Source organism: Phyllobates terribilis, unplaced genomic scaffold (assembly GCF_046119375.1).
Source record: "Phyllobates terribilis strain yellow unplaced genomic scaffold, ASM4611937v1 Scaffold_13__5_contigs__length_258822181, whole genome shotgun sequence".
In the NCBI taxonomy this organism is placed as follows: Eukaryota; Metazoa; Chordata; class Amphibia; order Anura; family Dendrobatidae; genus Phyllobates; species Phyllobates terribilis.
In genome coordinates this window covers 129,658,940-129,671,563 of record NW_027362773.1, presented here as the reverse complement: position 1 = coordinate 129,671,563, position 12,624 = coordinate 129,658,940, and positions in this window count along the sequence as shown.

The following is a 12,624-nucleotide window of genomic DNA, read 5'->3' as shown; positions in this document are numbered from 1 at the left end:
GAAGTGCTGCATGACCAACTGATTGCTGGCCTGAAGGATCCCTCACTGAAACAGATTTTAAAGGAGCGACTGCACTCGAGTCCTGATCTGGGCTTCCTGGAGGTTGGAGCCGAAGCTAGAGTCCTGGAGAAAGAGATTCCTGTCCTCAAGAGCTATGCAGTGACTATTCCTGAATTAACCCACAAAGAGCCTGACTGGGTGCAGGAGATACATCAAGAGATCCGAGATATCTGAGGTGAGCTGCACAATAATAGAGGGACCACCACTGCCCTCTCCCTGGGGGACCGCAAAGCCCCACGTGGACAGAGGTGGGAATGAGAGAAGCGTTCCTACCGTACTCCACCACGTCGTATACCCAGTCCATCAGAGGAGCGAGGGCCAGAGTGTTGGACCTGCGGAGGTAGAGGACATATCTCCAAAGACTGCCCGAGTCGAGAAAGGAGGGGCAGCCGTTAAACTAAGGCGCCCCATAGTCGTGAAGCATACTGTGGGGTTCCGAGCCTCAGAGAGTGGAAGGAGGAACTCTGAGGACATTGTCTCTGAGATGCCCATCATCTGGGCTGAATTTAATGCGTGACGGATTCATTGTTTAATGGACACAAGGTCTCAGGTGACTACTATGCCTGAGGCGTATTTCCAAAGTCATTTCCCTGAAGTTGCTCGCTACTGGAAAGAACAAACTGTCTGGCTAGTGGCAGCTAATCAATTACCTTTTCCAGTAGCGGGACTAGTATGGATGACTGTCCGGTGTGCGGGAAGGACCTCGGTCGAAAAGGGATAGTGTTGACCACGGGGTCTGGAGGCGAAGGACCCATTGTAACCTTGGGCATGAATGTGCTAAAAGATCTCAGGCAGTTCTTAGCCAAGGACCCCAACAAAAACAATTGGACCCTCACCACTCGCAATCTGGCTAGCAAGAGAGTATTCCAGCATCTCGTGTGAGTCAACCAAATTCAAAAGCTACCCGCTGCCTCCCAGTATCTCGGTAAAGTATCGATACCACCCAAAGCCACGGCGACACTGCCAGTGAGACAGACTGTACTCACTATACTAGTACTGGCACATGTATCCTTAGAGGGCGTGGATGTTCAGATTGAGCCAATGGAGAGAGACGAGGCGCCCTCCAGACTCTTGATTGCTCGCACGCTACCCACCTTGTGACAGGGGCGAGTGCCCGCACGTTGCATCAACCTAAGCGGGAAGTATACAGTTATTGCCCCGACAAAAGGTGGTTCGAGTTTGTACAATGCCAGAGGATCTCACCAGAGCTGACACTATAGGATTAACACCTGTGAAAGGAGAACCATGAACCCTAGAGGTGTCACATAACAGTAAAGAGAATGGAAGAGAACCACTGGCTGGACGCCATCTCTTAGAGCAAATGGAGGCTAACCTTACACAGTTTTCCGCAAGTCAAGTCAGACAGGTTGAGCAGTTACTACAGCGATACCAGGGGGTGTTTGCACAGCATGAAGACGACTTTGGGTGCACCCAGGACATTCAGCACTAAATACCTACAGGAAATACTGCTCCCATTCGATAGAGGTATTGGCATATACCACCTCAGATGTATCAGGAGGTGAAAGAACTGTTGGCTCACATGTTGCGGAATGGCGTGATATGCGAGAGTCAGAGTCCCTGGGCAGTCCCTATCGCGTTGGTCCGGAAGAAGGACGGTACTTTGAGGTTTTGTGTAGACTACCGGAATCTTAAAGCATGTGTAGCACCCTGAGGACTCGGCTGCTACAGGGGTATTACACCTCAAGCCAGAGGTGTGGTATTCCACTCCCGGGTAAGGATGGAGTGTGGAACTGAGCTCAGATAGCTGCATACACTACATACATCCCATTTCCGGGGGACAGACCAACGGTACTCCCACCAGTTTATGTGCAGGTACGATAGTGTCTGTCCATGGCTGGAGTGGGAGGGGGGTGGAACATCCCAGTAGTGTAGGGGCAGATAGGGGGAGCAGTCTGGGTAAGGCTAGGAGCTCATTGGGTGCTGGTCACCTGAGCTCACACATAGAGGGAGTATATAAGGTGGGCACCATCTTAGGACAGGGTCTTTTGTAGAGTGAGTCAGTCTGTCTTTGTAGAGTCAGAGGAGCAGAGCAGAGAAGCTCAGCCAGAAGGGCTGACAGGGAGTTGTGGTTCCGGCTGGGCCCAGCTCCAAGGCCAAGTCTGAGAGAGAGAGAGGAGTCAGAAGGACCCAGAGAGAAGAAGAAGGAACCCCAAGACCCCAGAATACAAACAGCAGGGTGAAGGGTTGGCACCCAGGGTACCGGATCCCAAGCTGGTGGAGGCCACTAATCCTCAGCCAGAGACCGGAGGTCGTGGGCAGGATCTGCCACGACCCTCACTAAATCCACTAGGAAAGCATACCAAGTATAGGGTCAGGGAACCCAGAAGAGGTGTACCCACCAAGAGACCCGAGGGAGCCGGACATAAGTGGATCCCTGGTGGGAACGGCCAGAAGAGAGGGGAAGTCAGACAGGAGCTCAGGACCACGCTCCAGAATTGCTTGGGGGTTGGCCGAGTCCAGGACCTGGTGGACGCAGCACGGCTCGGGTGGTCGCTTCAGGCCAGAGTGACCATAAGAACACCCGTAAGTAAAAACCCCTGAACTGCACAGCCCGACTCTGAGTCTTCTTGCTTAGCTCTCCTGCACCTGCACAACCACCATCCTCTACATCTGACCCCCTGAGGCTATACCCCTCCCGTTGGGGGTTATACTACCACAGCTGCACACATACCAACAGCCTCAGCGGACCCTGTTGCAGCGGCGGCCTTTTGACCGCAAATCAACGGGTGGCGTAGTCGACACTAAGAACATCAATAACATCTATCAAGACTGCCACACACTGAGTTTGACACCCTGGGCACGGACCGGGTCGCCGCCACTCGGAGACTACAACCCCCATCTGATCCGGCTCCGGGTAATCCCCAAACAGCACTGGCCCAGGGGGCGCGTCAACTTTGGCGTAGTTGGCAGGATTTCGTGCCCGCAACCACCGGGTACTGCGTGCCTGAAGAAAAGTTCACATTTACCTCAAAAAGAAGTCTCCCGCCGGTTCCAGAGGGTCCCCGCCATGGGACGCCATCACGGATCGTTTCCCGCCGGTTGCCCGCCATCTGCAGCTTTTTCCCGCCATCCACGGAGTTTCCCGCCACTGGGAGACGATTCCCGCCATTTCCAGAAGATTTCCCGCCTTGGAAGAGCGGACGCCATTATGGGCGTGCCAGAGGGTGGCAAGAGGTCACCTCCCATCGTGGGCCAGGTCAAGGAATGGCGCCAAAAGCGGAAACCGCCCCCACCAACAGAGACTCTGATGCTGGAGATGTCCATCAGCGTGAGAGAACTGCCCCTGGAACTGACAATCACAAAGTTGCCCCGGGACCACCTTCAATGTGGGCGGAGACAGAACAAAAGAGAGAAGATGGGTGCAGCCTGGAGGAGTCTGGAGAGAGCGCACCCGGAGACAAGAAGTCTGGAGAGGACTCCGGAGAAGTCGTACCCGGAGATGGAAGGAGAGTCAGGCAGCACCGACCCTGTGGTCAGGAGCCTGCTGCAAGCAACAACCCCACTAAGCTTAGTGGAGATCCTGGCACAGCTCCCCCGAGACCGGGAGTGTGCACAGACCGCGCTGGAGCGCCTCGCATGGAGGATGGCCCAGGTGCAGCGAGAGACGCTGACGGAGTGGAGCCGAGAGATGGCCCTGCAGGCAAGAACCCGCCAGCGAAGCACGCCACCCGAGATGAGGGGACAGACCGCCTCTGAGGATGGTGCAGGAGGAGTGAAGGCCGGAGACGGCGCCGAAGAGGGAGCTGAACAGATGGAGGCAGGTAAAGGGGACGTCACTACCCCGAGCCGAGAAACCGCGTGCCTGCCCCAGCTCCCCGTCGCAGAGCCCGAATATTCCCCCTGCCGTGCCCGTCGCTGCATCGTCACCGCTCCAGACAAGGCCTCAAGCAGAAGCCGCGGCCGCGACCCCTGTGACGTCACGCGCCTCAACCCTGAGCGCGGCAAAGCAGGAAACACCACCGGCCTGGTCGCAAGGTCTAGTACCCCCGGGCGCCGCAGTACCAACAGCGCCCTCTACCTCCACTGAGCCACCGGCCTGGTCGCTGGGCCAAGTAACCCCGGGCGCCGCCGTCTTCACGGTGCCCTTTACGTTCAGGGTACCCCAGGCCTGGTCGCAAGGCCTGGCGAACCCGGGCGCCGCTACTACCACCGCGCCCTCAACATCCACAGCGCCACACCTGGGTGAAGACCTATTTGCCCAGCACACGTGCCCGTATGGGCAGCCCTCTGTGTGGCCACCGGAGTACCACCATCCCCGACTCCGGAAAGAAAGACCCCTAGATGAGCCCCTGATTCCGGTTCCGAAGCCCGTTAAGATCACCCCACTCTCGTTGGAGGAAGCGCAGTTTGCGTGGGACCCTACCGGAGGAGACCTCATGGGATTCACCCAAGAGACTCGGGCAGCCGCAGCTGAGCGTGCGGAGTGCTGCCGGCAGCAGTTAGAGGTCTTCGACCGGGAGCGAAGAGAGAGGCGGGTCCGTGAGCAGCGGCTGCAGGAACAGAGCGCAGAGCAGAAGAGCCGGACCAGGAGGAACCCCCGTGCAGCTCATGGTCCCCGTGCCACCGGGACTGTGATTAAATTCCAACTGCAGCACGGGTGGGGCTTCATCAGGGATCACCACACCCCCGGCGACGTCTTTGTCACCAGAAGAGACGTGGAGTCCCATCTGCCGGAGGGACACAGAGGTCGTGACCTATATGTAGGGGACGAGGTCACGTTCACCCGGCACAAGTGTGCCAAAGGACCCTACGCCCTCCATGTACACCGGCTGACGGAGGAGGAGCTACGGTGTGAAGAGGAGCAAGAGGATCCGGACGGGTCTGAAGGAGGAGCAGGAGTACGCCGTCATTAAAGTACGGTAAAGAGACTGTACATAGTTACCCGTCAGGGTATAAGAACTGTTACTGCTGCTAGTTAAAATCTAGTCCCCGTTGGGACCAGCAAATTGAACTGAAACCCGTGCGTCCCTATTCCCACTGACCGAGGACTGAGAGCGGTCATTCCTTTCCTAATACCTGGCCGAGGACTGAGAGCGGCCATATTTCCCCTTGTATATAGTTGCGCTTCCTAAGGCGCCCCCTACCGGTTTTATAGGAAACTGTTGTTTTTACTACAAGAGACTGTTGCACTTTACCCGGTCACAAGTTGCACCGTGGCCGGAGGAACAAGAAAGTTTACAAAAATGTTTATATGAAAAAGTTTTATGCTGATAGTATATATATTGTTGTATATGTTTATGTTTTATGAAAAAAAAATTGTATGTTTATGGATGTTTATTCTCTTACAGCCCGAGGACGTGCTGTGATTTACCAGGGGGGAATGTAGCACCCTGAGGACTCGGCTGCTACAGGGGTATTACACCTCAAGCCAGAGGTGTGGTATTCCATTCCCGGGTAAGGATGGAGTGTGGAACTGAGCTCAGATAGCTGCATACACTACATACATCCCATTTCCGGGGGACAGACCAACGGTACTCCCACCAGTTTATGTGCAGGTACGATAGTGTCTGTCCCTGGCTGGAGTGGGAGGGGGGTGGAACATCCCAGTAGTGTAGGGGCAGATAGGGGGAGCAGTCTGGGTAAGGCTAGGAGCTCATTGGGTGCTGGTCACCTGAGCTCACACATAGAGGGAGTATATAAGGTGGGCACCATCTTAGGACAGAGTCTTTTGTAGAGTGAGTCAGTCTGTCTTTGTAGAGTCAGAGGAGCAGAGCAGAGAAGCTCAGCCAGAAGGGCTGACAGGGAGTTGTGGTTCCGGCTGGGTCCAGCTCCAAGGCCAAGTCTGAGAGAGAGAGAGGAGTCAGAAGGACCCAGAGAGAAGAAGAAGGAACCCCAAGACCCCAGAATACAAACAGCAGGGTGAAGGGTTGGCACCCAGGGTACCGGATCCCAAGCTGGTGGAGGCCACTAATCCTCAGCCAGAGACCGGAGGTCGTGGGCAGGATCTGCCACGACCCTCACTAAATCCACTAGGAAAGCATACCAAGTATAGGGTCAGGGAACCCAGAAGAGGTGTACCCACCAAGAGACCCGAGGGAGCCGGACATAAGTGGATCCCTGGTGGGAACGGCCAGAAGAGAGGGGAAGTCAGACAGGAGCTCAGGACCACGCTCCAGAATTGCTTGGGGGTTGGCCGAGTCCAGGACCTCGTGGACGCAGCACGGCTCGGGTGGTCGCTTCAGGCCAGAGTGACCATAAGAACACCCGTAAGTAAAAACCCCTGAACTGCACAGCCCGACTCTGAGTCTTCTTGCTTAGCTCTCCTGCACCTGCACAACCACCATCCTCTACATCTGACCCCCTGAGGCTATACCCCTCCCGTTGGGGGTTATACTACCACAGCTGCACACATACCAACAGCCTCAGCGGACCCTGTTGCAGCGGCGGCCTTTTGACCGCAAATCAACGGGTGGCGTAGTCGACACTAAGAACATCAATAACATCTATCAAGACTGCCACACACTGAGTTTGACACCCTGGGCACGGACCGGGTCGCCGCCACTCGGAGACTACAACCCCCATCTGATCCGGCTCCGGGTAATCCCCAAACAGCACTGGCCCAGGGGGCGCGTCACATGCACTGTGCGGGACTCCTATCCCTTACCCAGAATTGAAGAATCTCTATCAGCACTGGGAAGTGCCAAATTCTTCTCTTCCCTCGACCTAGCTAGTGGCTATTGGCAAGACCCGATAGCTGAAAAGGACCGTCCGAATACAGCTTTTGTTCTCCCTATGGGCTTGTTCAAGTTCAACCGGATGCCTTTCGGGCTGACAAATGCGCCAAGGACCTTCTAAAGACTGATGAAAAGATGCTTGGGGTATCTTAACTTTGAAGCCGCTTTGATATACTTAGATGATATATTTATCTATTCCGCTACGTTTGAAGATCACCTCCGCCGACTGGAACAAGTGTTAGAGCGACATCAGAGATACGTATTGAAAATCAAGCCTCGCAAGTGTCATCTGTTCAAGTGGGAAATTGAATATCTAGGACACACCGTGTCTAGTGCAGGAGTGCACCCCACCACAGAGAAAGTAGCTGCAGTACAGAAGTGGCCCACAAGTACCAACCTGAGAATACTGAGGGCACTCCTGGGACTCACCGGATATTACCGCTGATTCATAAAAGACTTCGCTAAGATTGCAGTACTACTCAATGAGCTGCTGAGAGGAACGGCGGGGGGAGCCAAGCGACAACCTATTCAGTGGGGCCCGTGACAAGAAAAAGTCTTCTGAGCATTGAAGATGGCACTAACGGATGCCCCAATTCTGGCCTACACTGATTTTTCACAGCCCTTCGTATTGTACACTAACAGAAGCTTGTATGGTCTGGGAGCAGTATTGGCACAAGTACAAGAAGGAAGAGAGCGGGTGATTGTGTATGCCAGTCAGTCACTGCGGGATACAGAGAAGAACTCAGACAACTACAGTTTGTTAAAATTGGAACTACTGGCATTGGTATGGGCCATGACTGAGAAATTTGTGGAGTAATTGTTGGGGTCAGAAGTACAAGTGCGAACAGATACTAACCCCTTGGCCCACTTAGAGAATGTGAAGGTGGGCGCGTTAGATCAGAGGTGGGTCGCAGGGATGTATAAGTACCAATACAAGATGGCCCTGAACACTCATGCAGATGCTTTGTCTCGAGTCACCCAAGCGGAGCCGAAAAGAGATATAGACGAAGAGCTGCAAGGTGAAGAGATCTCGGATTTCAGTGAGTTTGCCGCTGCTGTAGTAGACGCCCAGGAGTCCGGAGGAGATCCCAGACCCACTCAAATTCTAGGCCAATCAAGAGACGAGTGGATACATCTATGGATGTCTGACCCAGAACTGGCGAAACTGAGAATGGGTCGCCCTGGAAGAAATACCCAACCAGGACGCCAGGGATGCTTCGCTCCCACCTATCCTGCAAATCTTGGGCTAGTGGGAAAGGCTCTTTCTGAAAGATGACTTGCTATGCTGAAGGATCCAATTACCTCAGGAGTTCAATGTTACCTGGCAAGTATTAGTTCCAGAAGCGCTAGTAATACAGCTAGCCAAGGAAGCTCATGAGAGGGGTGCTCACTTTGGTGTGGAGAAGACCTTCCGATGGTTATAACAGCTGGTGTATTGGCCCCAACTGCGGCAAGAAGTTGAAGGAGTTTGCAGAAAATGTCGTCAGTGTGAGCTAAGTAAGCCCCCGGAACAGAGAGTTCCCATTCAGACCATCCGAACTTCTGCGCCTTTGGAGGTCCTGATGATTGACTACCTGATGATCGGAACTTCGTACAATGGTTGCGGGTATTGCTTGGTAATGACTGACCACTTCACCAAGTTCGCAGTGGTGACCCCTACTCGAGACCAGACGGCAGAACCTGCAGCCAATGCTATCTGTCAGGATTTCATTCGAATATATGGGTGCCCGAAGCGAATGCACTCCATCCAGGGAGCCTGTTTCCATTGGCGAGTGATGGATGAGCTGTATCGTATCTATGGAATCGATAAATCCCGAACAACGCCATATCACCCCCAGGGGAACGGAGCCTGCGAACGCTTCAACCGAACCCTGTTGCAAATGTTGACAACTCTGGAAGAAGACAAGAAGATGAAGGGCCCGAATTTGTGTCTGAGTTGATATGGGTGTATAATAATCGAGTCAATGCGACTACTGGCTACACCCCTTACATGTTGCTGTTTGGGAGGAATGGATGAGAAATCACTGAACTGGAGCTAGACTCAGAAGACTCCTGTCCGGGCAGCAGCCCAAGTACCTAGATTCGGGAGCACCGACGCTGACTTCACAGTGTGAGAAAATTGGTTGAACAGATGTTCCGGGAAGTGGAACATCCAAGTGAGCCCCCGTCCTCGGGTGGACCACTCCAGCCAGGGGACCATGTGCTAGTGCGAGCCAAGCGGCTTGGGAGTAAGCTGGATCACCGTTGGGAGGCAATACCCTATCGAGTGTGAAGAAGGTCCACCCAGATAACCCGGACTACGAGGTCCGACCCGAAAGGGATGACACCGCAACATCTAGAATGTTGCACCGCAATATGCTGCGGCCCTGCTCTTCCGAAGTGTAGGACTGCCACGAGACTGAATCTTCAACTAAAGCGGCTGAAGTGCCACAAACAGGGGCCTTAGGGGATGAAGAAGGATGGACTACAGTACCGTTGAGTCTGTCAGAGCTGCCAGTGCCACTCTCGAGGACAAAGAATGAATCGGGAGGCGTATTACAATCCCCAGTGATTGATTCTTCAGGAACTCCAGAATCACCTCTGAACGAGCAGCTCTGCAGGACTGAGCGGGCTAATGCCAGAATCCCACCTAACCGGTATGCCCAAGAAGAGTTTATCTGGTGTCAGATTTAACAGAAAAGTGTGCTCAACTCTTGTCTGAACTTGCGCTGCCTGGAAGGAGACGTCAATCCCGCAAGAAGTCCACTCGCCTGAGGACTGGCGAGCAAAAAGGGGGGAGGAATGTAGTAGAAGGCAATGAACCATCAGGAGAACGCTGGCAAGATGTGCCAGAGATGAGGAAAGATTGCCATCTGCTGGCCAGGAGAAATCAAGCAGAACCAAGTTGTGCTAGGAGAGTTGAAAGGGGAGCAAATTCAGATGCCGGGCCTGATCAGGTGACCTCCAGGAAGGATTTTCTGGATATAAAAGTCCAGCAAGCCAAGACACAGGAGGATTTGGCGTCAGGCTGTAGAGTGGAGCAGACGTGCTCCAGAGGGACCGCAGAGCCCAGTGCAACAGGCCTCAGCCGGAGGCCTGCATCGCACCAGAGCCGGACACCGTCTGATAAGCTCCGGACTCCTCACAGAAGCGCCCTAAGTCCTGCGCATGTTGGTCAGAGTCAGGACCTGCGCTCCACATTGAATAAGTTCCCGGAACCTGATGTCGCCTGCCAAGAGCTGAGGTCTGGATCCCCTTACCCCAAGTGTGAGAGACTACAGTCGACAGTCAAGCCGAGAAGAGCTAAGAGAGGACTGCGACAGGAGAGAAGTGCCAGCAACCGCGGAAGAATCGCGCAAGTGAACAGGGCCGTCACTTCCAACTCTCACCTATGGTACCGGGGACAGTTGGGATTAGGACTTCAGGTTGGGAGGGGGCCAGTTGGTGCAGGGGAAGCTAAACGGGATCTGATAGAATTTATCCGGAAGAGAATTGCGACCTAGCGGGAAGAACCGGTGACCCCCGCTAGAGCCATATAAAGAGAACTCACGTGGTGGCTACCACGACAGGGTGCATCACAATTTTGCAAAGAACTTTACTGTTATTCATTGAAAATATTTCTTATTGTTATTCCAAGTTGCTGTTTATTACCCTTGTTACTAACCCCCTTGCAGAATAATTGTTATACATATAAAGTGGTTATATCAACCCCTGACTGTGCCTGCCTGGTGTCTCTGTGCGTTGCATTCTGGCACCTGTGTTACAATAGTTTCACAGTAAACAGACAATAATAAGATATAATAAGATAATAAGAGTCTTTTTTTGAAAGTTTTAGGACAATCTCATTTACATTAATAATAAAAAATAAAAAAGATAAATTATGTCCTGAGTAATATTGTCCTTTATCATCAATAAATACCACTGACATGGCTCCTGACATGGCTACTGGCTTCTAGACTGGTCGGGTAAACAGTCATTTCTTTAGACATAATTTAAGCCGGTTTCACACTTTCAACATTAACGGTCTGAGTACGTAGTGCAATATCCATACCGACCGCGGGTTTCCGGACCCGAATGCTACAGCTTTATACAGTACAGACCAAAAGTTTGGACACACCTTCTCATTTAAAGATTTTTCTGTATTTTCATGACTATGAAAATTGTACATTCACACTGAAGTCATCAAAACTATGAATTAACACATGTGGAATTGTATACTTAACAAAAAAGTGTGAAACAACTGAAAATATGTCTTATATTCCAAGTTCTTCAAAGTAGCCACCTTTTGCTTTGATGACTGCTTTGCACACTCTTGGCATTCTCTTGATGAGCTTCAAGAGGTAGTCACTGGAAATGGTCTTCCAACAATCTTGAAGGAGTTCCCAGAGATGCTTAGCACTTGTTGGCCCTTTTGCCTTCACTCTGTGGTCCAGCTCACCCCAAACCATCTTGATTGGGTTCAGGTCTGGTGACTGTGGAGGCCAGGTCATCTGGCGTAGCACCCCATCACTCTCCTTCTTGGTCAAATAGCCCTTACACAGCCTGGAGGTGTGTTTGGGGTCATTGTCCTGTTGAAAAATAAATGATGGTCCAACTAAACGCAAACCGGATGGAATAGCATGCCGCTGCAAGATGCTGTGGTAGCCATGCTGGTTCAGTATGCCTTCAATTTTGAATAAATCCCCAACAGTGTCACCAGCAAAGCACCCCCACACCATCACACCTCCTCCTCCATGCTTCACGGTGGGAACCAGGCATGTAGAGTCCATCCGTTCACCTTTTCTGCGTCGCACAAAGACACGGTTGGAACCAAAGATATCAAATTTGGACTCATCAGACCAAAGCACTGATTTCCACTGGTCTAATGTCCATTCCTTGTGTTCTTTAGCCCAAAGAAGTCTCTTCTGCTTGTTGCCTGTCCTTAGCAGTGGTTTCCTAGCAGCTATTTTACCATGAAGGCCTGCTGCACAAAGTCTCCTCTTAACAGTTGTTGAAGAGATGTGTCTGCTGCTAGAACTCTGTGTGGCATTGACCTGGTCTCTAATCTGAGCTGCTGTTAACCTGCGATTTCTGAGGCTGGTGACTCGGATAAACTTATCCTCAGAAGCAGAGGTGACTCCTGGTCTTCCTTTCCTGGGGCGGTCCTCATGTGAGCCAGTTTCTTTGTAGCGCTTGATGGTTTTTGCAACTGCACTTGGGGACACTTTCAAAGTTTTCCTAATTTTTCGCACTGACTGACCTTCATTTCTTAAAGTAATGATGGCCACTCATTTTTCTTTACTTAGCTGCTTTTTTCTTGCCATAATACAAATTCTAACAGTCTATTCAGTAGGACTATCAGCTGTGTATCCACCAGACTTCTGCACAACACAACTGATGGTCCCAACCCCATTTATAAGGCAAGAAATCCCACTTATTAAACCTGACAGGACACACCTGTGAAGTGAAAACCATTTCCGGTGACTACCTCTTGAAGCTCATCAAGAGAATGCCAAGAGTGTGCAAAGCAGTCATCAAAGCAAAAGGTGGCTACTTTGAAGAACCTAGAATATAAGACATATTTTCAGTTGTTTCACACTTTTTTGTTAACTATGTAATTCCACATGTGTTAATTCATAGTTTTGATGCCTTCAGTGTGAATGTACAATTTTCACAGTCATGGAAATACAGAAAAATCTTTAAATGAGAAGGTGTGTCCAAACTTTTAGTCTGTACTGTATATGTTTATAAATCTGTTGCATCTGGACATCATGGTCCGTTCTAGGACTGTGAATTTTGTACGTTTGAAACACGCCAAAGACCTTGAATTGTGTGTGTAGAGGTTTCTTTTTAGAAACTTCCATTTTAAGAAAAATTTGGATGGAGTTGAGCAAAAAGATTCACATGACTC